A 24,281-nucleotide genomic window follows, 5' to 3' on the forward strand; every position below is an offset into this window, starting at 1 on the left:
TAATGGTGCAAAATTATGTTCATATACAAGGCGAATTTTGATCTATTTAGATCAGGAATTAGAAATCATTGGGAATGTAAGTTCTGATATTTCACATTGGATCAGTTTCAAAGATACCACATAGACAGTGAGCCAAGAGAATCTTGTATTAATTTTGGGATCAGGTTCCCAGGATCAATTTTCTGAGATCATTTGACATGTGATAACATGATCCTCCAGAATTGTTAAGAGAGGATGTTTTTCTTTGAAGGGATCTCTCCCAACACACAAACAAAAAGAAAAGGGAGAGGAATCTTATAGAGATCAGTATTTATATTTTTAGAGGAAACTTTTAAAGTCACTCTTGATTGATCAACCTTGATTTTTTTCTTTTACACTATTAAGGCCAGAATGTTTAAGTACAAGGAAGGTACTGTTAATGCTCTGATCCAGAATTGTGAAGGTGCAAAGATTTCTAGAATTACAGTCACCTAACAGTCGGTGAACATGAGAACATGACAGCAATTGTTAATTTTCAGATGACCATACTGGAGAGTGATGTCTGATTGCATGTAAGGGGAATCATAATGAATCTTTCATTATGGACCAGACAGCCTCAGCCACGGTTACATTTTCCATGTGAAATGGATGTTTGAGGTTGGGAAATGCAGAGACATGGCGTACTGACACCCTCAGTCGCTGGATGTCCTGGCATCGAGCTACCAACCAGTTTCCTATGTGGCAGGCATCTGGCAGTGAGCACGGAAAGATCCCCAAGATGCAGTATCAGGACGAGAGAAAGGAAGGACTTATCCTTCATCTCCAGGGATAGTATTTTGCTAACTGTTGAAAAGGCTGACAACTTCTGATAGTCCAGACTGTGAATGGTGGCATGTTTGGTTATTGCACCTGTCATGTGAATCAGAGTTCTACCTCATTAGACCAGGATCAGTAGCGTGGAAATTATTTTCTTAACATTTTTATATCTATTAAGACTGTTGCATTGATCTTGAAATGCAGACAGGCAGATAGAAAGATCAGTTTGGGAATTTTTAAGATTGATCACTGAATCAGTTTATGCTGATGTTCATTCTTGATTGGGATATCTAAGTTATACAATCAGGACAGGTTTTTCATCTCTGTATCAGAATATGATTATGCACCAGAGTGTTTGTATTTGTTAATGCTGTAATGTTGCTACATTTTGATATCACACTATTCATTTGTGTGTAAAACAAAAAGGGGGAGATGTAGCAGCCCACTCATAACTAGGGGCAAGGGGAACAGTCAGTCTTGGGCATGCTCAGTAGTGCTCATGGCTGGGAAGGCCTCTGACCCTTGACCCCAGCTTCTCCCAGGTTAGGCGGGAAAACAGGTTTCTTTGTTCTCACCTGGTTAAGAGAAACCACACCTACGCCTTGTCATTGACCAATGAGGGTCATCCCTATGTACTGTGTATATTTGCATATCAAAAACTATATCTAGCCCAGCAGGCTCCGCCTTCGCTCTCTCTGCCCTCTGCTCTCTGCTCGCTCCTTCTCTTTCAGGCTACCTGATGGCTGTCCTTGCAGGAGCTTGGCCTCTGGCCAAGCTCCATCTTTAATCTTTCTCTATTCACCTCTCTGACCTGCGTGGTATGGATCTCAGGACTGGAATAGCCTACTGAATTGGTCCTTTGATCAGAGCTTAGCTGTGGCTCATTGATAATTAATAAAGACTCATTCTGAACACCTCATATCTCTATTAGGACTCCGTCACTTCCCTCGTGGTATCAAAACTTCTATCCTGTCTCTATCTTCCTACCTTGTGGCTTCTCTCACCTCAGAGAGAGCTACACTTTATCAGAAAATATGACTACTGACAAGAAGAGAATTGGCCTGATGGCTCTTTTTACTAGCTAATATATTTGGTTAATAAGGAACAGAGGTGCAGTGCAAATGCCTAACAACAGTCGTACAAAATTCTTTACTCTGATGAGTATTAAGTATCAGTCTCCCAAAAAGTTAGATAGCTATCAGTATTTACTATATCCAATTTTAAATATTTGTGATTGTTTTTCCAAAACATGTGCCATGAGAATGTTGTATTTATTATTAATTTCATGTATCAGAAAATAGAATGAGAATGTTGTGTTTATTATTAATTTCATATATCAGAAAAAAAACCTCATATGATGCATTGGTTAGGTATTACTAAGTTGATTTCCTTTTAACTCTTCCTTTTGGGAAACTACTAGACTAGAACCTATACCTAAAATTTAAATAATTTCTCCCTGAGTCTCTAAGGTGGGAAGTTTAATCTGATGAATAGAATAAGAAAAGAGAATCTAGTTCCTCTCTCTCTAGAGGATGGCTCTTCTAGGACTGAGTTTTATCTGAACCAAATAGATGTGTTCCTCAATGGAAAAGGTATAGATATAATACTTCAGCCTCTAGAGGATCAGCAGTAGTTCCTTACTGTATGACGAGCAAACAGGAATACCATCATTTGGCTAATTTTTACTCAGTGATTAGAATACATTTGTGAGTTATAGGAAATTTATAAATTTTTTTGGATGAATAGTAAATTTATAAACTAATGTATCACCTTAAAACTAATATAAAATATGCAATCTTTTGCATCTTAAATGTTGTTCCCATTAAGTTTTCATTCAGAATTCAATATCTAGCAAGGTAGTTTTTTTAAGTATGTAAAACCATTGTTTTTACCATGGAGAATTAATACATTCCTAAATATGTATATATATACATATATATGTGTGTGTATAAATATATATGTATATATATTCTATCATAGGAAAAGGCACTTCTGCATTATAATAGAATATCCTGCATAGATTTGCAATTACCCTAACTACAGGGGGGAAAATGTCTGAGAGATTTTCTTTATAAAAATGTTAATGTATTTTCTTATCTAATGAGTCATGGTTCAGAAGAATGAATGACTTTTTCTACTGAAGGTCAGTATTATTCATATTATTAATTGAACCCTTCCAGAAGTAGGTGTGAGTGACTTTGCTTAATATTTCAGCTCAAGTTACAGAATTTGAAATTGAGGGAAAAAAATGAAGTGAACTGATGATCACTGATAATTCTCCAAAAGAGTTTGGGAGCAGGGTCAATCATTTTGTTTGTTTTGTGCTTTTAACAGGCCCACTTTCTTGCAAAATATACTTTAATGAGTCCCTATGAATGGTTGCTGATCTTGATGGGAAAATAACCAAAATAGAAAATCTTTAGCTATTCAGTGTCATTCATTTACCAGGGAAAAAAACAATATATTAGATGAGATCTACAGAAATTTTTGATCATAAAGTTTACCTGGAGACTAAGTAAGAATGAGCTCATCAATACTGAATATGATCTTCTATTTGCCTTTTTGCAAAGGTGATATGATGATGAATTAGATCTCAACTGAAATTTCCTTTGACCTATTTTATATATTGGGAAGGATGAATAATGCTAGTATATAGAAAAAAAGAAGGGGGGGAGGAAGAGAGAAACAGAGACTGAGACTGTGAAAGAAGTGTTGCCAAATATTATTATTATATACTATTAGAAGGAGATAAATGGCAAATATCCATCTGAAAAAGGAATAAAAACAACATATTAGGTTTTCAAAAATCCAGATATTAGTTATTTTTGTGGACATAATCAAAGAGATTCAGGAACAGAACAGAAAGGCAGTCTCTTCCCCCATATAGCATTGCACAATTATTTTCTAGGTGAAATAAGTCTCAGAGGTACACACCAATTCACTTTTTAAAAATTTAATTCTTTATTTTATTCAGTCTTTTTCCATACCATAGAAAGCAGCATCCAGTAAAATATATATGTTTTTGAGTTTCCATTTATCAATTCATTCTCTGGAGGTGAGCATTCAGAGGTTATTCTTCAAACATTAAATCTGTAGCTATGTACAATGTTCTCCTGGTTCTATATGTTCCCTCCTCATTATCTCATGTAGTTCTTTCCAAGTTTTTTTAAATTAATTTGCTCATTATTTCTTATAGCAATAATTTGTTTTTAGATTAAAGTGACTATGATGAAAGACACACATCCCAGGACAAGGACTTTTGAAGGTGAAAGTCGTAGAGAGAAATGGAGGCAAAGCAGTCACAAGGAAGCTATTATCTTACTCAGCCATCCCAGGAAAGAAAGCTTGCAGATATCCTAACAGCAAAGTCAGCAAGAATAGTGAGAATCAGTCTCACCTCTCAAGGTGCTTACATTTTATATGGGGAGACCAAATAGGAGGCTATGTCAATAAGCTAGGATTGATCATTTGCTTAAGACCAGTCACCAAATCCATACTGAAATGCAAATTTCAATTTCACTCAGTATTTCTATGTGGTTTTCAATTACAACAAATAAAATTCAAAAGTCTAAGATGAATTTTATTTTCTCATATTGGAAATTCAATGACAGGTGCAATTCTCCCTCTTTTCCCCTAATGGTCTTTATCTTCTCAGTTTCTGGTTTATGTCTTTATGCTTTTTAAGCCCTTGCCTGTATTTGGAAGTGATTCATTCAAAGATGTATCAAAGGAATGTGATTTAATTTTTGAAAGTTTAAGAATATTTACTATGTCCATATTAAAGTAAGTTAAATCTTGTCCTTTGCCTCAATGATATACTCATTGTCTTGCTTTTTGGTGATAAAAAATGTAAAAGAAAAACAACTTTCTCCAGTTCTTCCTTTATCTTGAGCCCTTTTTGAAGAGAGCAAGACAAGATGAAAGAGTAAGGAAGAATGAAGGACACGCAATCACATGTGAATATGAAAGGTGGTAGCCGTCATGGTGGCTTAATTCTTTCTAGGACCTCAAGATTGTGAACAGAGAAAACACATAGAGGTTGCAAGAGTGGGAAAAAATTATGAATATGTCAGTTGAATAAAGGGAAAAATTGTTAAGAGGAAAAAATAAAGCCAATGGAGAGTAATAGCCTGGGGAGAAAATTAAAACAAAAGATTTAATGGAAGAACTGAAAATTGTAATGAGGATTTAGAATCTATTTAGTGATCATGGAATAGAGGAAAAGATATAATTACAGGTGAATACAATGAGAGAGGCAGATTTCAAAGATGAAGTCATTGTCACAAATATTATAGGTGATGGTCCCTAGGGGTTGATGAGATGAAGTAAAGCTTGACATGATTTATGAACTCAGTATCTCCACTAGATGGAAAAGGGATCATCATCCATCGATTATTACGCTGCCTCCCACATTTCTACCAATCTGCTGGGCAGCTTGACTCAAGTTCCTAAATGCTAGGATTCCCAGTTCTGATCTATTAACTGACCCTACAACATGCCTTATTCTTCCCAGAAGGTGCCCTTAAGGTCAAAGAGGAAAACTGAAACCTTAGACCAGGCTGGGACAAATACCTCTAACTACTATGTCTGCTGTTTTCTTGTTCAAATATAAATTGAGTGGATCAATATACATCTAAACCAATGCACAAAGTTTAGATTATCAGCCCTTTTTAGGGATATAAATTACATTCATGCTTCCTTTCCCTTTCTAAAATAGTTCTTACTAGGGAAACTAAGTCATTTGTGGAAAGAGAAGGACAAAGATATTTTAGAGGCCCCTAGAATTATGTAGAGCTTATCCTCAAAACCATAAGAAGGAAAAATTGTGGTATCAGGGGAAGTAGGATGAGAGAGAAGCCAGAGGGAAGAGGATTCACCCTAAGATGTTTTTAACCTATACAAGTATACATTTTATACTTTTTTTGAATTTATATAAGTGCTTTGCACATAGTAAGCATTTAAAAATTTTTTATTCATTCCTCTTTTTTCTTTCTCTTTCTCCTGTCTATCTAGCCCTCCTCTTGCCCTTGCCATTTAGACAATCTGTCGCTGGAATTCTTTGGGGACTGTGATACTTCAAGCATGCTTCACAACCATATAACATTACCTGAAGAATATGAATATGAAAGGATGGTCTTTGTTACAGGGCAAAGTTTGGAGTCATTAAAAGGAAAATGTGATTTGGGGGTGTCATTACATCTACCTGCTAGAATCCTACCATCATATCATCTGTGGGAGAGATATTCATTGGAATGCAAAGAAAAGTAGCTGAATTTTAAAGACTGCTTCCTTGAATTTCTCTCTGAAATGTGTTCCTGCTTTGTAATATGACAGTTAAATAAAGTCAGGTGGAGAATGTCTGAGATCTCCTATGGCAGCTGCTGACTGTGTTTTAAGCAGGAAGCCGAGCTTCAACCTTGTGTGCCTCTGTCGGAAACAGTGGTTTCTAAAGTGTGCCTGACTGATAACCTTGATGTGCCAAGTAATACCCAGCAGGGAAGTGGAGCAAGGAAATAATTTACTGATCATGCATTCCATGGAGGGCAAGAGCAGGGATAGAAACAATGGCTAAAGCTGGGGGAAGGGGAGAGAAGAGGACGAATGGAAAATATTCTCTTTGCATGCATACTTCCATGACAATTATAGATGAGTCACATACACACAGGAGTTCTCCTAAGGGAAAACTTCCCTGCTTTTAAAAACTTAGACACTTTCATTTTGCCCTTGCTCAGTACTGAATTCCTTCAGTCCTGTGAACCTGGGGTGCTTAATTGTGTGCATCTGTGGGGAGTCACTGTGACATACATATATGAGCTTAAAGCATGCACCATGTTTAGAGCACCTGAGAGCTATGCCAGTTGATATGGAAAGCAGCATTTTCTCTAGTTCTTTAAGATTTCTTGATTTTCTTCAAATATATGTGTTGTTATTGGGTTTTTTGGGGGGTAATTTCAATCATGCCATTCCTTAATGGGCTTTTCTTTGCAAAGACACTGGAGTGGTTTGCCATCTCTCCCTCCAGCTCATTTTATAGAGGAGCAACTGAGGCAAATATGATTGACTGACTTACCGAGGGTCACACAATTAATAAACATCTGAGACTGGATTTGAACTCATGAAGATGAGTCTTTCCAACTTCAGGCCTGACACTCTATAAAATGTGTCATCTAACCACATAAAATGTACTCATGTTTTCTGGAAAGACAGGATAAACCTCAAGGAAAATCTGGCCAGGCTTATAGTGGTAGTCTCTCGGTGATCGAGAATGACTATTGTCTTTGTGCAGTTTCATCTACGGTGTACTCTCATGTGGCTTTGGAGTCCAAAGGCTGAGGCGCAGAGTTTGCGGCACATGGGGCATGGGACGCCAGTTGTTACGGGAGGTGAGGTTGTGGCCTGGTGTCGGCGTTCACACGCGGCGGCAAGATGTCGACGTCGTTCATCTTCAAAGGTGGCGGCGGCATGGCTAATGTGGGTTCACCAGCTTCTTCTGTCAGAGGCAGCGAGTTCTACTTGCTTTGGTGTAATGCCAGCCCACTTCAAGTTGGACGTTAGCTGATCCTTGAATCTTTTCTTTGGTCAGCCTTGTTTCCTGAGTCCAGCTGACAGTTCACCATAGAATACCTGTCTTGGTATTCACTGTGGGTCCATGCGGATGACATGTCCAGACTATCGTAGCTGGGTTTTGAGGACCATGACTTCGACGCTGGTGGAGTTGGCTCTGTCGAGGACTTCCTGATTGGTGATTCGGTCCTGCCATCGGATCCTCATGATTGACTGGGGGGAGCGTTGGTGGAATTGCTCCAGCTGTTTCATGTGCTTCCGGTACAGTGTCCATGTCTCACAACCGTACAGAAGCGAGCTGAGGATCACTGCGTTATACACTTTGAGCTTCGTCGCAGTGCCACCCCAATGCCTGACTGGCCTTTTGGATCCTGGCATTAATCTCGTGGTCTAGGGACCCGTCATTGGCGATGGTGCTGCCCAGGTACTTGAAAGTATTGACGTTAGAAAGACTGCGTGCCATCAATTGTAATGCACGGCTGGTTAGTTGGCCAACCTGGTGCAGGTTGGAACAACACCTGTTTTGCTGAAGCTGATAGTCAGGCCAAATAGTTTTGTTGCGGTGGAGAACCTGTCCACAATGATTTGGAGATGATTTTCTTGGTGGGCCATGAGAGCACAGTCATCTGTGAAGAGAGCTTCCAGGATGAGTTTCTCTGTTGTCTTTGATTTTGCAGTCAGGTGGCGAAGGTCAAATAGTGAGCCATCCAGTCGGTATTTGATGTAGACGCCCAGGTCTAGATCCATCACAGCATGTCATAATAATTGGGTGAAAAATAGGTTGAATAGTACCGGAACGAGGACACAGCCTTGTTTCACGCCATTGGAGATGTTGAAGCGATCGAAAGTCTCTCCATCAGATAGGACTTCCCCTGTCATGTCGACATGAAAGAGCTGGATCAGTTTGACGAATTTTGCTGGTCAACTGAGCATGCTGAGGATCACCCACAATGCGTCCCTGTTCACTGTGTCGAACGCCTTTGTCAGGTCAATGAAGACAATGTAGAGACTCAGGTTCTGCTCAAGGCATTTTTCCTTCATTTGCCTCACTGTGAAGACCATGTCGATGGTGCTACAATCTGGTCGGAAGCCACATTGTGATTCAGGCAGGTTCTGCTCTGAAACAGATGACAGGAGTCTGTTGAGTATAACATGGGCGAGGATCTTTCTGGCAGTGGAGAGTAGTGAGATGCCTCTGTAGCTGTCACAGGCTGCTCGTGCACCTTTGTTCTTGTATAGGGCTATGATGGAGGCATCTCTGAGTTCTGGGGGCATGTCTTCCTCTTCCCATATGCTGATCAACACTATGTGGAATGCCTGGAGCGCCTTTCCATTTAAGGCCTTGTACACCTCAGTTGGGATCCCGTCTTTACCTAGTACCTTGCCTGACTTCATTTGTTTAATAGCTTTTTGGTTGTTCAATGTAGCTGTTTTGGGAGATCTGGTCAAGGGAGCTTTGGTCGACTGAAGAGGGTTGGTTGAGAAGATGACTGAAGTGTTCTTTCCACCTGTTGCTGATGCCTTTTTTATCTTTTATGAGAGTGTCACCATCAGAGGATAGCAAGGGAGTGGTGGTGGGTTTTAATGGCCCATAGATAGTCTTGAGGGCACTGAAAAATTGTTTGTAGTTTTTCATATCAGCAAACCGCTGGATTTCTTCTGCCTTTTTTCCCCACCATTGGTCTTGCATCTTCCTGATCTCACGCTGCGCCGTGGCTTGGAGAGACTTGAATCTGTCCTTTTTAGGAGCAGAGTTTGGGTTATTTTGCCACTCCATAAAGGCTTTGTTCTTCTTGCTCAATAGGTCTTCAATAGCAGTGTTGTTCTCATCAAACCAGTCCTGGTGGTTGCGTTGTTTGGGGCCTAGGACTGCCTTTGATGTTTCCTTCACTACATCTCTGAACTGGTTCCATTTCTCGGTTGAGCTTCCAATGAGTGGTCCCTTGGCAGACAGCTTGTTGTCCAGACAGGACTGGAATGTTTGCAAATAAGATGGATCTCTAAGACGACTCACATTGTAAAATGCGTGAACTGTCTGGGCTCATTTTGGATGGCGAGCTGCAATGCGCATTTGAAGAGTCGCTCTAACCAATGGGTGGTCTGTCCAGCATTCAGCTCCTCTCATGGCTCTGGTGATCTTTACATCCTGGATGTCTCGCCGGCGTACAATGATGTAGTCAATGAGATGCCACTGTTTTGATCTTGGGTGCATCCACGTTGTTTTATATTTGTTCGCCATTCTGAACACAGTGTTCGTGATGGTGAGTTCGAACTCTGAGCATTTGCTGAGTAGCAGTAGGCCATTGTTGTTCATTTTGCCCACGCCATGTTTGCCGAGCACTCCTTTCCATCTTTCATGGTCCTGGCCAACGTGGGCATTGAAGTCTCCCAGTAGTATCAGCTTGTCATTTGTGGGCACTGAGTGCAGGGCAGCACTCAGGTCAGAGTAGAACTGCTCGATGGTCTCCTCTGTGCTGGTCAGTGTAGGGGAACATGAGCTGATGATTGTGGCATGCCAGTCTTTGCTGAGAAGCAAACAGATCTTCATGAGCCTCTCGTTGATGCCCACAGGCAAGTCTGGCAGCTATTTGAGCAAACTTGATAGTCTTGATGGCCAGGTCAACACTGTGGATTCTGTCTTCACTTGTGGCTCTACCTTTCCAGAAGAAGGTGTATCCAGTGGTGGGTTCGCTGAGTGATCCCTCTTCTGGTAAGTGTGTTTCGCTTAAGGCTGCGATGTCAATGTTATATCACGCCAGTTCTTTACTGATTAGAGCTGTTCTTCTCTCAGGTCTTGGGGTATTCTCTCTGTCAAGTAATGTTCTGATGTTCCATGCTCCTAGTAGGAGTTTCTTTGTATTTTTTCTTTGATTTCGACCTCATAAAGGGGATGACCCGCCAGCCGCGGTGTGCTGACCGGGTGTTTGTAGGGCAGGCAATGTTTGGGACACCTTTTCTAGTCCCCTCCCTTGATTAGGGTGAGCAGTGCTGTCCTAGAGAGGGTTGCTCAGTCACCCAGGATGCTGCTGAAAGTCCCTGCTGCCCACAGGGCCGAGCGACCACTGGTCCGTGGGCCACCTACATGCAGGATCATGACTACAACTGCCAGTGGTCACCTCCACCTGTTGCGTCACCACTCCCCCATCGCTGCAGGTCTTAAAGAGGGTGGATGGGGTTAGGATAGATGAGTGTGCACAAAGATACTTGTGTGTGAAAGAGATTTAAGTGGAAAAGCCAATGCACAGAGACAGTCCCACTCTCTCAGCGTTGGAAGCCTGGGTCCAGTGGCACGAAAAATTGTTACACCTGGAGACTTCCTCAGCTGCATTGGATGGCCGTGTTGTCCTTTGTGCTCCAACACACCCTAAGCACTCCACAGTGCTTTGCTTTGTCGCCCTCTCAGCCGTTGAACCTTTTTATTGGTTTCTTCCGTCTGTTCAGCTGAAGCAGTCTTCACATGCTGGGTGAGCAAAGCCCTGGTTCACCAGGGGTCGACAACCCGATGGCTACCCTCACAAGGTTTAGCTTGCCTGTCGAAGCTGTTGCCCGGGGTGTGGCCGCTGCCACATGCTAACAGCTACTGGGAGCCACAAGTGAGAGCTGGGTGTCAGGTGAGGGTCAGAGGCTGGAGAGCTGCCCTAGGAGGGCACGACAAGCCCTCCATACCAGAGATACTACCCCTCCCTGAGCACCTCATACACCCCAGGCTTAATAGCATCTTAATCATCACTGAATTTTCCTTCTTCCTCACCACATTCAATTTAGTTCCCAAATGCTGTTCATTTACCATTCGCTTGGATCATTCCCTTCTTTTCCATGTTTGTTGGAACTAATTTGATTGAAGCCCTCATTACCTCTTTCTGGTTTTCTGTAATAATCTCCAACATGGTATTTCTCAGTGGTCACCTAACTCTCTTTTCTCTGTTCTATCATCATCACCACTGCCCAAAGAACTTTCTTAATGTGTGGGTCTATTCATGTGACATTATTTTTTAAAAAACGATCAGTTGCTCTCCATTACTTAACAAATAAAGTACAAATTCCTATCCTGACATACAAGATCCAAAATGATATCTCCAAACTAGTTTTCTAATTTAATACAATTCTTTTTAAAAGCATTTATGTAGCAGAAAAGACCCAGGGACATTCTTCTTTCTACTTGTTTTTGTATGTTACTCCACACAGACATTCTAAGAACATGACTAATTGACATCAGCTAGCTTGTTCTCTTGTAAGCAAATGGTTCATAAGGCTCAAAAAATGAAGAGGTTTATTTATAGGTCAAACAAAACATGGCCAAACAAGATGAGGCAAATAGGGATGAAATGCTACTGCACATAATAAAGGACAAGCAGATTAATTTTTAAAATGCAAAGACCTACATAAAATTATGAACACTAAAATGAGCAGAATCAAATGAACATTCTATATGGCAACAAAAATAGAATGATGTGTGTGTCAACCTCCAGAAAAAGATCCTATAAATAAAAATAAGCAAGACACAGTGCATCTCATTTTGTCAAATGATGCCATCCCTAATGTGGAGAGGAGAGGGAGGAAAGGAGTTATTTAGAAATTGTAATTAGTATACAATTAAAATTTAATTGGTATACAAACAAATATATTAAAAGAAAAAAGAAAACAATCAAAGACTATCCCAAATAGGAGACTATATCCCTTACTTGTAGGGAATTCTTTATTGAGAAACTTTCTCCATCAGTACAGATTGATACCTTCTTTGTAAGTTATATTCACAAAACAAAGACCTTAACCTGAGGTCTGTGAACTTCAAAAATATATTTTCATGATTTATTTTAATATAATTTTTTTTTGCTTTGTAACAATAGTTTATTTTATACATTAGAAGTATTATTTTAAGATTTCACCAGATTGCCAAAGGAGTCCAAGATACAAAAGAAAAATAAAAGAATAAACAAATCAACAAATAAATAAATCTGCCTGAGAGAGATGCCCAGAACACCAAGAGGTTAGACGTTTTGTCCAGTCTTGCAGCCAGTATGTATCAGATGTGGGGACTGAATTTAGAACTTTCTGACTATAAGGGTATCTAACTGTCCATTATGATGCATTACCTAATCTAGGAGATCATGTAAAATAATGACACCCATTTCACTCTGTATTTCTTTTCTTACCCAGCTTCTCCTCAATTTAATGCAGAGATGTCAGAGATTCCAGCAAATAGCATTGGGCTTCTTTTTTCAATTTTCAAGAAGTGTCCCAACCAAAGCCCACTCCCAAAGCTTCAGGACAAATTCCAGAATTTTCTTATCATGGCCAAACATATTTGGTTTCTTTGCATCTAGGACTAATATTAGAACAAACAAAATCTGTTGTGGATTATTCTTTTTTTTTCTCTCAATTTCAGACTTACATTGTCAGAAACACACCTGCCTCCATAAGTTCTAAAAAGGAACTCATTCTTTATACCAAGTTGAGTGAAAGTAACTCCATGTCCTTTTGTCTCCTCTTCCTAAGCACAAAGGTAGTATGAATTCTACCTCCAACAGAACCTTCCATCTTCTTTGGGGTTCAGTAGAAACCCTTGTTTCTCCCCAATGGCATTCATATCTTTGAACCAGTACCAACCAGGAAAAGTTATTCATATTACCTCTAGCAATTCATCCAGGGTAGGGAGGTCACTTAAGGTTGAAGCAACTGCACCAACATACTATTGATTTATTTCCTCTATTCCCACAATGACACTCAAGAAAAGAAAAATCTTTTCAACCTTCAAATTTATCTTTTACTATTCATTGCCAAATACTTTATATTCCAAACAAATTTGACCACTCCCTTCTGGGAGCCATCAGGCCATGACACCTTGACAGCTAAGGAGGCCACAGAGTGGCCCTTGTCAACTTGTGATTGCCCAATCAGTCCCCCTTACATGACCTCTTTCATCAATATCCCTTACCTATGGAATTGACATGATTATTATCCTCCCTAGTCTCAGAAGGAATAATGCAAGAGCAAAATACCTGCACCCTAATTCTCTAAAACATCACTAAAAGATCAGACCCTCAAACCCTATCCCAAAAGACTATCATGGGTTAACTTTTACTTAGGTACATAATCCCCAGGGAAACCACAGCTACAGGCCAAGCCCAAAACTTTCCCACTCACAGAAACCTATTCTCATGGAGCCGACACACAAATCAATCATAGAGGCCTATTCAAAACATACAAGTACATCAAGCTTCAATATGCCTCAATGACACGATTATCCAAATTTCATATTTTAGAGATAAGAATGTGTAACATACCATAGAGTCTTAATACACATTTTTTTTTATTAAGTAACTGACCCAGGGTCCCACAAGGGAAAAAATGACAGAGCTATTTTCAAGGGAAAAAATGACAGAGCTATTTGATTCCAAATCCTGCCCTCTTGCCAAGGTACCATTATGACCTCTAAATTCAATGATTAGCTTAAAAAGGTCGAGAGAAAACCCATAATTCTTCTGTGGCTTTTAAAAAAACGGACATGATTTCACGTTTTCTACATAGTTTGAGATATACTATTCATCAATATTACCTAGGTTCTGAAACACAATGTTTTAAACAGTCAATTGGGAAGGGAAAATATGAATGTATTGCCTTGAAAGAGTTTTAAAAATTAATAAACTTCCCTTATTATTCTTTAACAAATTAATATATAATATTGTGAACTTTTTTTGACCAAAAATAATTTCAGTCCTGGAGGTAAAGAAAAACAACTAGACTCAGCATGATGAATTCTCTTCAAATGTTTGAAAGACTTCTTTTTATTATGTGATGGATATGTTGACTGGTACAGATATTCCACCTTGTAGTCTCTGGCTTATTTTATCAAGCATCCAGTTAGCTATGTGATACAAAGGGGAATAGACTTACACCAGCAAATATCAACTGAATGTGTTTTTTTTTTAAGTCCAATCCAAATATGCTTGTCCAGTGAGTTTACCATTAACCTGTATAATTCCATGGCTGAGTTATACTGCTTTTCTGCTTCCCGAAAGGATATGATATGATTTTAATTAGATTGAATAAGAAGGAGCTGAAATGAACAGAAGTGGGAAGTGTCTGAAAATTGCCTGGTTCTTCAATGGAAAAGATAGACTCTTTCTTACTCCCTTTTAAGAAAAACATATTATTACTTGGCCTTGAAGTATTATGACCATAAACTGATAAAATTATCCAGAACGGCTGCAGAGATATCATAATATTCCCAGTTTAAACGGCAATATGTTGAGGAATAAATTTCCATTTTTAGTAGCTTGGTTCCCCTTACAATATCCCCTAAAAGACAATGCTGCTCAATATATCTTTGTAGGGACCAATTCATGACTGTTTAGTATGTTTCTTTAAACAGCTAATGATCATTGGTTTATCTGCCTTTTGAAAACACTAATTCTGTGAGAAGTCAAATGTTTGGTTGATTAATACCTACAGGGAAATGGAGTGGAGGACAGAGAGGTACTACACAGTTTGTTAGAAGCCCTTAGCTGGTACATTTACATGATACATGAGTTAAGAATTAACTTAATTAACTAATAATTAATTAAGAATAAACAATTAGGTGTTATTCTTAGCCACTAAAAATTGGGAGCATTTTAAAGTTCATTCAGTTTTGAGCAGCCTCAAAATTGTAATGAAACAAGTATTATTAGCAGGTTCTAGTATCCCTCCTCCCAAGAAAGAAGTTGTGGCAAGCTGTTCAGACCGGAGTCAGACTTGAAAACACTATCAAGGATCAATTATAGGCCTTTATCTTACTAAGAAGGCAACTGGCATTTGAAATAATACAAATATGGAGGCTATAGGTTCTAACTCATCAAATCTAGTCATAATTTAATCAACAAACATATTAAAGATTTTTATATCTAATGTTATTTAAAGACATGATTCATCAGCCCCATCTGTAGCAATCTATCAATCAAATATTCTCAGTTCAAAGTGGTCATAAAATAGTTATATTATCCCTTTAGTAATTAACCAAATAAAACACACTACCCCTCCATTGGCTCAGCTTCAATGGCTGAGACACAGAGAACCCATTTGACTTCCCTCAAATCCTACAGCCTTTTATAGCACTTGAAACTGAACATAAGTCCTCAGTGCTAGACTTACTGGGATATCCATCTAAAGGGGTGTCCTTAAACTTCTTGAGTTTCATACCCTTTGCCAACCTATGGATCCCTTCCCAAATAATATTTTTAAAAGCATAAAATAAAATACACAAGACAGAGAAAAACTTAATGTATTACAATGCAGTTTTCAAAATGTGTTAAGTTCAGCAAGCCCAAATTAAGAACCCTTGCTCTAAAAGAAAATCCCAGAAAGTCTTCCTGTTATTTAAACTTAAATAAGCTAAAACTTCACTAAGATATCATTGTATACTTAAGGGCTTAGTATTACTCCAGGCCATAAGAGATTCTCAATTTAATAAATAACAAAATATTAGCAAATTGTTTGGGGGAAATTTTTTAAATAAGTAGACAGCTAGTGTATCATAATTTCCTTTTTCTCTACTTACAATGCATCCAAATTAATTCATGTTCTCAGTGCCTGATTTATGGAATACTAATTCCTAATTAGTCACTCTAATCCCAATGTCTCCACTCTCAAAGAGTGATCCTTAAGTGTATGTGTTTATGTGTTTATGTTTGGGTTACAAAAAAGAAGCTGCATCATAGAGTATAGGAAAGAGGGTATGATAGCAAATGAACCTGGAAATTTAGGGTGGACCAAGGTTGTTAAGGGTTTTAAAATTTAGAGAAGAATTTTGTTTTTATTTTCCTTGAGACAATTAGGAACTGAAGGAGTTTTTTTTTTTAAGTGAGTAGATAATTGCCATTAACAGTTATATGCCTAAGGAAAATTAATAGAAAGAGAAGGCATATATACCTTCTCCATAGGTTCAATGACTTTCATGAATGGGTCATGCCTTTAATCTCTCATCTGAGAGATTTTTGTTGTTGTTTTTGAATTTCACTTGCAAAAGCTTTGCTCTCTGGACCCATTCTCTGCGCTGGATAATTTCTCCATGGAGTAAACTGCTTCACTGCAAGAGAGCATCAATACTGAGGGAGAGTCAAGAGAAATCACCTCTATTGTACTCTAGAAGGTACTCTAGGGATAAAGAGAAGGCAAATTTCTTCTAATGAACTGGGCTCTTCATCCATAGCTGACTTTCTTGTTGGAGACTGCTCTTATTTCTTTGTTCTTTTTTTGGCTATTGTTTTCTGTATTATCATAGTTCCCCCCACCCCTGCACCCCCTATACCTCTCCCTCCTCCTTGAATGACAAAGTTTATAATAAAAACTTTTTTGAATAGAAAAGAAAGAAAAATATAAAAATAAGCATAAATAAATATATTCAATATCTTGAAGAAACCAAAAATAAGAGTACTGTACAAAATTTTTGTACCTCCTACTTCTGTGAAGGGATGATTAGGAAGTGGAGATAGTGAAGAAAACTGAAGCAACTCTATTTTGCCTGTAGTTTCTCTATTTTGTCTCTACAACCATTTGTATTGCAGCACCAGCCTCTGTTTGTTATCTTCCTTACTGCTGAAACAGCAAGTATCAGAAGGGCAAAGTTATAAGAAACAACTAACCCAAATATTTGCCGTTCTTGCTTTCATATGTTCCCTATTTTATTCTCAAAGCCTCACTAACAAGCCCTGAAGATTCAAGGCTTTCATGCTCCCAATTTACCTCTCATCTAATTAAAATCTATATAAGCTTATCCTTTACTTCCTTCAGGAAGTTTCTCTACCCTCACTAATATGGCTACCTTGTTGATGAAGTCTATAAATCTTCACTCATTTTTGAACTTTTTAAATCTGCTTCTGGCTTTAGTTTGTTCCATCACAGACAATTTTATCAAAAAGAGTGTTGTCTCATATCTTTTTTTTTAAATTATGTTTATTGAACACTATCTATATCCAGAGAAAGAACTGTGGGAGTAGAAATGCAGAAGAAAAACATATGATTGATCTACATGATTCAATTGGTATATGATTCAGGATTTTGACTTCAAATGATCACTCTATTGCTAATATGAATAATATTTAAATGTGCTTTGAACAATGAAACATGTATAATCCAGTTGAATTGTTCATCAGCTCAAGGAGAGAGGAGGGAGGAGGTGAGGGAAAGAACATGAATCATATGACCATGGAAAAATATTCTTAATTAATTAATTAATTAAAAAACAAAAGAAAATGTTTATAAAATTGTAAAATTCACTTTTGATTTTTGATATGTGATTTTTCTTTCCATTTGCACTGATAGTCACTTTGGAATATTGTTTTATTGGCTCTGGTTTACATCATTCTGCATTAGTTTATGTAGACCATTCCATTATTCTCTTTATTCATCATATTCATCATTTTCTTACAGTACAGTAATATTTCATTACATTCGTATAACACAAACTGTTTGATCATTCCTCAATGAATTGGCAATTCTTTACTATTACAAAAATTACTCCTATAAATAGGTTGGTGTATATAGGGCAGTACTCTTCTTAATGATTTCCTTGTGATATAAGCCCAGTTAAAAAATAAATAAATAAAAACTCTGGATCAGAGTGTAAACATTAACTTTATTTGAATAATTCCAAGTTGTTCTCCAGAGTGATTATACCAAATGACAGTTGCATCAACAAGGAATCAATATGCATATCTTCTGATGACCATTGCAACATTAAATCTTGTCATTTTTAAAAATTAGCTTTGCCAATTTGCAAGGTATGAGATGAAACTTCTGATTTGTTTTGATTTTCATTTGCCCTTAATTTTAGTGATTTGGTGTTCTTATTTTTCAAAGGCAAAAAATGAAAGAAAGGTTGATCCTTTAGCTGGCAAAAATAGCCAGCCTACAATTACATCAAGTGGAATGAGGAACTTTCGTCTTCTAAAGAAGCAGAGAATTGTAAATACTTCTCTATCCTTCCACACATTGAGCAATAAAAGCGTGAGAGGGATACACTCCTTACAAGGAGCAAGTGGACCACTTCAGGTCTCAAAGGTCAGTAGGGTACTTTACTCTTATGATTCATTGTTAAGTTGATCTGCCTCTTTCACCCCAAAATCTTTTAATTCCAAACATTTATTAACTGTCTACTATGTTCTAGACATTGTTCTAGGTGTTGAGACTATAAAACCAGGTAAAAGGCAGTTCCTTCACTAGAAGAACTCACAGTCTAAAGAAAGAGAGAACACACCAAAATTGTGTTCTAAAAAGCTATAGACAGAATAAGTGGAACCTACACATACTGGCTCTGGGACCATTAGTGGCCCAAATACATTTCTAAAAGTGTGAGTTATAGAAAAGTTGCTGAACCACATCTGTCAAAGGAATTTTCATAAAATAGATCTCTATATAATAATTTAGAGAGTGAAAAATGTTAATAACTAGAGCATCAGAAAAAGCATCCTGTAGGTGGTGGCACCTGGGGAGTTCTTTAAAGGAAGTTAGGGGACTATTTCAGATATGGGAGACAATCTAGAAAGTATAGAAGTATAGAATGAAATATTGTATGCAGGAAATAACTTATAAGTCAATTTGACTGAAGTGTGAGGAAGTTCACAATATGAAATAATACTGGAAATGGAGGAGGGAACCAAAAAGCAAAGGGTTTTAAATGCCAGAATGAGAGTTTTTTTTCTTTTTATTTCAACACCAATCTAGAGCCAATAATGATTTTTTAATAGAGTAGGGACAAGGCCAGACAGTTGTTGTAAAATAACAATTTGGCAGCTGTGTGGAAGGGAGATTAGAAAGGGAGAAACTCAAAATGAGGGGATAAACTCAAATGCTATTTCAGTATTCAATAGGAAGATTCAAAGATAAGGTAAGAAAAATTGAAGAACCAAGAGAGATCTGTGATGCAGAAGTCAAAGGAGATAGGGGAATTTAGATGGAAGAGAGGATCCAGGAGGAGATAAAGAATATGAGACTGAAAAGTCTAAGTTTACTTAGGTTCACAAAGAACCCAGGATCTGTCTAAAAGTCCCATGCTCGTTCTAATTTTCCATGCTTCTCCAAATTATTTCACCAGATCTTTAAGTGACAAATTGGGCATATGTACAGATCAGTGACACCAAGACATTTAAAAAGCCCCAGGAAAAAAATAACTAATCAAATTGTTAAATAAATCCCCTCCTATACAATTTGCTAAAGTTCAGACAGCCCAATATCCAAGGTAGCTAATGGCTTATTTTTTTTCAGACAAAGTATTTTTATTTTCAGAAAGGAAGAAAGATTCAAAGCATTTTTCCTATAATTTTCTAAGTATATTTAATGGATTGATCATGAAAAAAATTCTTACAGAAAGTTAACCTGAAAATAGGTGTTTAGCTCTAATGATATTCCAAATCATACATTTGTAATGTAAAACGTAAAGAATACAAGTAAAGTACTGATGATATTTTCTCTAATTAATCATTGTTACCAAATTCATCACCTCTCTTCAAAATCATTTTGAATTATCACTATTCAAATGCAGATTTATGACTTTTCTCTAATTATTATGTGCAGGTTTCTTTCACTGAATAATGCATTTAACTCTTCTATAGAATCTTAAAGTTTAAACTGTTAGCACTTTTTGGTTAATACTTTCAAATATTTCAAGGGTGGGGAGTAGTGAATGTAGCAGGCCCGACAATGAACAACAATGACAAAAAAAATCGTGTAACTTAAAAAAAAACAATTAAAATTTGAGAGTGTTTAGCACTAATTCCTGGGATAAGTATGGGATCCTATTGTATTCTACAGCTGACTAAAATAGCACAGAAATAGCCATAATTGATTTACAAAAGTTCAAGGGAGCATAGAAATGCTCTGCATCAGAAGGCACCACAATTTCTTCCACCTCTTTTCTTCTGTGCTGTCTCTCCTCCAATAATCTAGGCCACATGACCACCATCTGGGAAATTTTGAGTCTATTCAGACTGCTGGTCAAATGTCTAGTGTGAATTGGGCATCTAGAAGGTGCATGACATTGTCCTAAGCATTTGGATTAGGGGAAACGAACAGGCAGAAGAGAAAGATGGTCCTTTAAAATGATGCATGATTTACTTCCCCCAAATCCAGCAAAATGGCAATACATGCCTAGGAAGCGTTGAATTCAGAAGATACTGGTTCAAATTCCAGTTTTACCATTTGCTACTCATATGAACTTGACTGAATAATTTTATCTCTTATGGCTTCTGTTTCCTCATTTGCAAAATTAGGGAAATGTATTAGTTGCTCTTTGAAATCCATCGTGTTATCTTAGTTTCCATTGAAGGGGATTGTGAGAAAATTGACTAGAGAGAACATGAGATATGATGAAGGAATGGACGATCCCTGTCATCAGAAGCAAGTAGCTCATTTGAAACCTTCTTCTGAACACTGACAGTCTTTTTAGGCAAGTTCTTTATTCCATCTCTATAAGTCGCAGATTCATCTTGAAAACTAATGTTATCACATCCATAGCACATACCTAAGAGGCTTGTAGGAAAGCTTCATTTAGATAAACTACTTAAAGTGCTTTAAAGTACAAAAAGTACGATACACATAAAAGGTCAGCCTTGCTAATACAAAAGTAGAGAAAGAATGCTTATTGTCCTGACCTCCATTACTTGGATGGCCTATCCACAGAGCTGATTCATTAGTATATATATATATATATATATATATATATATATATATATATATATATATATATATATATATATATATATATATTAAAAAAAACAAGGAAAAACAACCATGAACTTTCCTTTAATTTAAGATGAGAGGAGAAAAATAAGCAGTCTAGAGTACATTTGAGAAACTGAGCTCCATGCTCAATTTTCCCCAAGTCTTACCTCCTTACAAAAACCTAATTAGTTTTGTTCTTTTTTTTAAGAACCAATAATCTTTCAGTGATGGTATTATAGATCAAGTTATGTCATTTTACAATTTTTGAGGAATCAAATGTATAGGTCATTCAAAAGGTGAAGAACTTATAATTGATGAGAAGATTCTATAATGTATTACCAATAACAAATTAAACTCAAGTTATGCAACAGAAAGCCAACAAATAGATGTACGAGTAGAAAGGGAAGTATAGTAATGGATGGAAGGCCCATGTGCTTCACTGGTGCTCACATAATGTCAATAGACTAGAGGAAGCCCCCACAGAATGCTGAGTAGACATTAAGTATCCACTATGGAAGATTAATGCAAAAAGCATAAATAAGTATTATAAAAGAAAGGATGATATATGTGTATATATATATATATATATATGGATTATATGCTTCACTACTAGAGAAGAGACTGTATCTATGAGATCACAAATTCATTAAAGTTTTTAAGTATGAATGCCACCCTGTATATTTATCCACCTAAAGTGGGTCAGCTAAGGTACTGTGGATAGGATGCCCAGGAAGAAGGCAGGAAGAGTAATACTCACAAGTTCAAATATGGCCTTAAACACTTAGTAGCTGTATGGTCCTAGGCAAGTCACTTAAGCTCATTTTCCTCAGTTTTCTAAATCATAAAACAAGTTGGAGAAGGAAATGGCAAACTGTGTCAATTTCTTTGTCAGGAAAACCCCAGAAGGAATCACAGAGAGCTGGACATGACTGAAACATCTGAACAATAACAACAAACCTAATTGTGAGAAGACTAAGTTCTTTTGACATGTCTAAAGTTTTTTCTACTTGGGTTTGGATCGATCCACTTAAAAATATTCTCTCATTATGGACCTGAGTTTAAATCCTGCCTCTATTGATGACTCCTTGCCTGATTAAGAACACCACTTAATGTCGCTAGACCTTGAAATGAAGAGGTTCAACTAGATATTCCCTGAAGTACCTTCTTGTCTCTAGATCTATGATCCTATGACTGAATATGGACAGAGATGAAAAAGAGAATTGTGTTTCCTTAAACAAGAAAGGACTGAATTCCAGAATAACCCAGGAGGGAGAAAGGGAACTAATTTTAATGGCCAGACTTAGAAAAGTTTCAGTCAGATAAAGGGAAAGGTGAACTAAGAAATCATTTTGTTTGCAGAACCAGGGCGATCCTTTGTATTTGTCTGCAGGAAAAATCTGGTGTTGCCAAGAATACCTGTCTTAAGATTGAATGATTTGTTGTTGTTGTTGTTGTTTTTACTTTAGTCCTCATAACGAGCTCTCAGTGAGTAACTTCCCTCTGCCAAGGGGGATCAGAACTTGCTTTGAAATATGGTGACTCAGAATTACCTGACTCACTGAGACATTAAGTGACTTTGTTTCAGTGATCTGAACCCAGGCTTTCCTGTCTCAAAGCCAGATTTCTATCCTCTTTGGCCATTTTTCTTTCTACTTTCTGCTATCTATCAATTCCTAATAGTTAAAAATGATTCCCAAGTATAGTAGGTCTATAGTACCTAGTGGACTAGCGATTGAAATCTAAGGAAGGGAGAGGGAGATAGGGATCTCTGTACAGATGGATGGCAATCATAATGTGTTTCTTCCTTTTTCTTTATGGTTTGTTTCTCCTCAGACAGCAATTTTTTTTCTCTTTCCTCTACATGTCTTCCACTAACTAGCTGTGGATGTAGGCATACCCAAATCCCTTGGGGCTTCAGTTCCACCTATTAAATGATCAGAGTAGGTTAAGTGATCCCTAAAGTCTCACTAAACAACAAAAATAACAGTGATCCTAACTCTGCTTGCTTCTTTTTGAGCACTTGTGACTTACCTTAGAATTAGCCTATAGTTGGGAAACCAGTACTCAAATGATCTATAATGTGGACAAAAGTAGACTGGTAAATTATCAACAAGTTATAATAGAAATAGTAAGAGATCAATGTATACTATTTCTTTGCCTGCATTAATGTTTTAATACAGAATATGCTTAAGATTTTTGTTGCGTTTTCTTTACACACACACACACACACACACACACACACATATATATATATATATATATATATATATATATATGTTCTGTCAAGAAAACATATAGCAGTGTCCACATGATTTGTCATTTCCAAAAAAAAAAAACATGCTCCCAAAAGGACTATGACACCAATAAAAAGAATAAACTCAACTCCAAATGCCAGTATCCAGGAAATAAGGGAACATTAAGTCAGTTTAAATTATTTCTGGCATTTATTTTTAAAGATTTTATTAGTTTGGTGACTTTACATGAAGTCTGATGAATATTGAGTCACCTCTAGGTACATGGACAAAGAAGATTAAAAGATTCTTCATTAGATCATGCTGACTCTTAAGTGGGGAACAAAAATTTTGAAATGAAATTGTATTCATATTGCATATGGAAACATAGAGGAATAATATGAAAATATACTGGTGGTTTCTCAAAAATATCCTTTAAAAAGTTTATAACTGCTATATGCTAATTTCATATCTCTGGAAAACTTTTCATGTGATAAATTAACACTAGAAGAGATACAAAGTGAAATGAATGATAGTTTGTAGAGAGTGTGTAAAAGTATACACACCTAAGAGTTCTCTAGATGACAGACTAGGATTTCTTCTGTTGATGTCTTCTCCATTGCTGTGTTGAAGAATTGAGTTGCTTTGATGAACTTTCATCTGCAGGTGGTTTATGATTCTGCTGAATAAATGAATTCCCAGGACTCTCAGCATTATATCTTTTATTGATAGCCTCCTTGATTTTCTGAGACAAATTCTCCTGAGATTCATATAGAAAAGAAAGAATGGTAAAAATCTCATTTTAGTTAGTGTGAAAACTTATAAGCCAATGAAGACCTTTTTGGTAATCTCACTGAATAATAGGTTAATTATTAATTTTGGAGGTGATTTTAAATATAAATAATTTGTGATAGTATGATTTGTTATCCCGAGGTACTGCTTACAATAATCCACATTATTTAAACAATAAAAACTCCAAACATAAATGGTTTGCTA

At 37.2% G+C, this 24,281-nt stretch overlaps 1 long non-coding RNA gene across 1 annotated transcript in view; it reads right to left on the reverse strand.

Annotated features, from left to right (window-relative positions):
* Positions 1–23,496: 23,496 nt before the first annotated feature.
* The window catches only part of LOC103100145 (uncharacterized), a 41,298-nt gene continuing 40,513 nt past the window's right edge, over positions 23,497–24,281 (reverse strand). Inside the window, exon 4 of the long non-coding RNA XR_473268.3 lies at positions 23,497–24,045. This is a non-coding gene — a long non-coding RNA (uncharacterized LOC103100145). The remainder of the gene's footprint in view (positions 24,046–24,281) is intronic.

Source organism: Monodelphis domestica, chromosome 5 (genome assembly GCF_027887165.1).
Source record: "Monodelphis domestica isolate mMonDom1 chromosome 5, mMonDom1.pri, whole genome shotgun sequence".
NCBI classification, from domain to species: Eukaryota; Metazoa; Chordata; class Mammalia; order Didelphimorphia; family Didelphidae; genus Monodelphis; species Monodelphis domestica.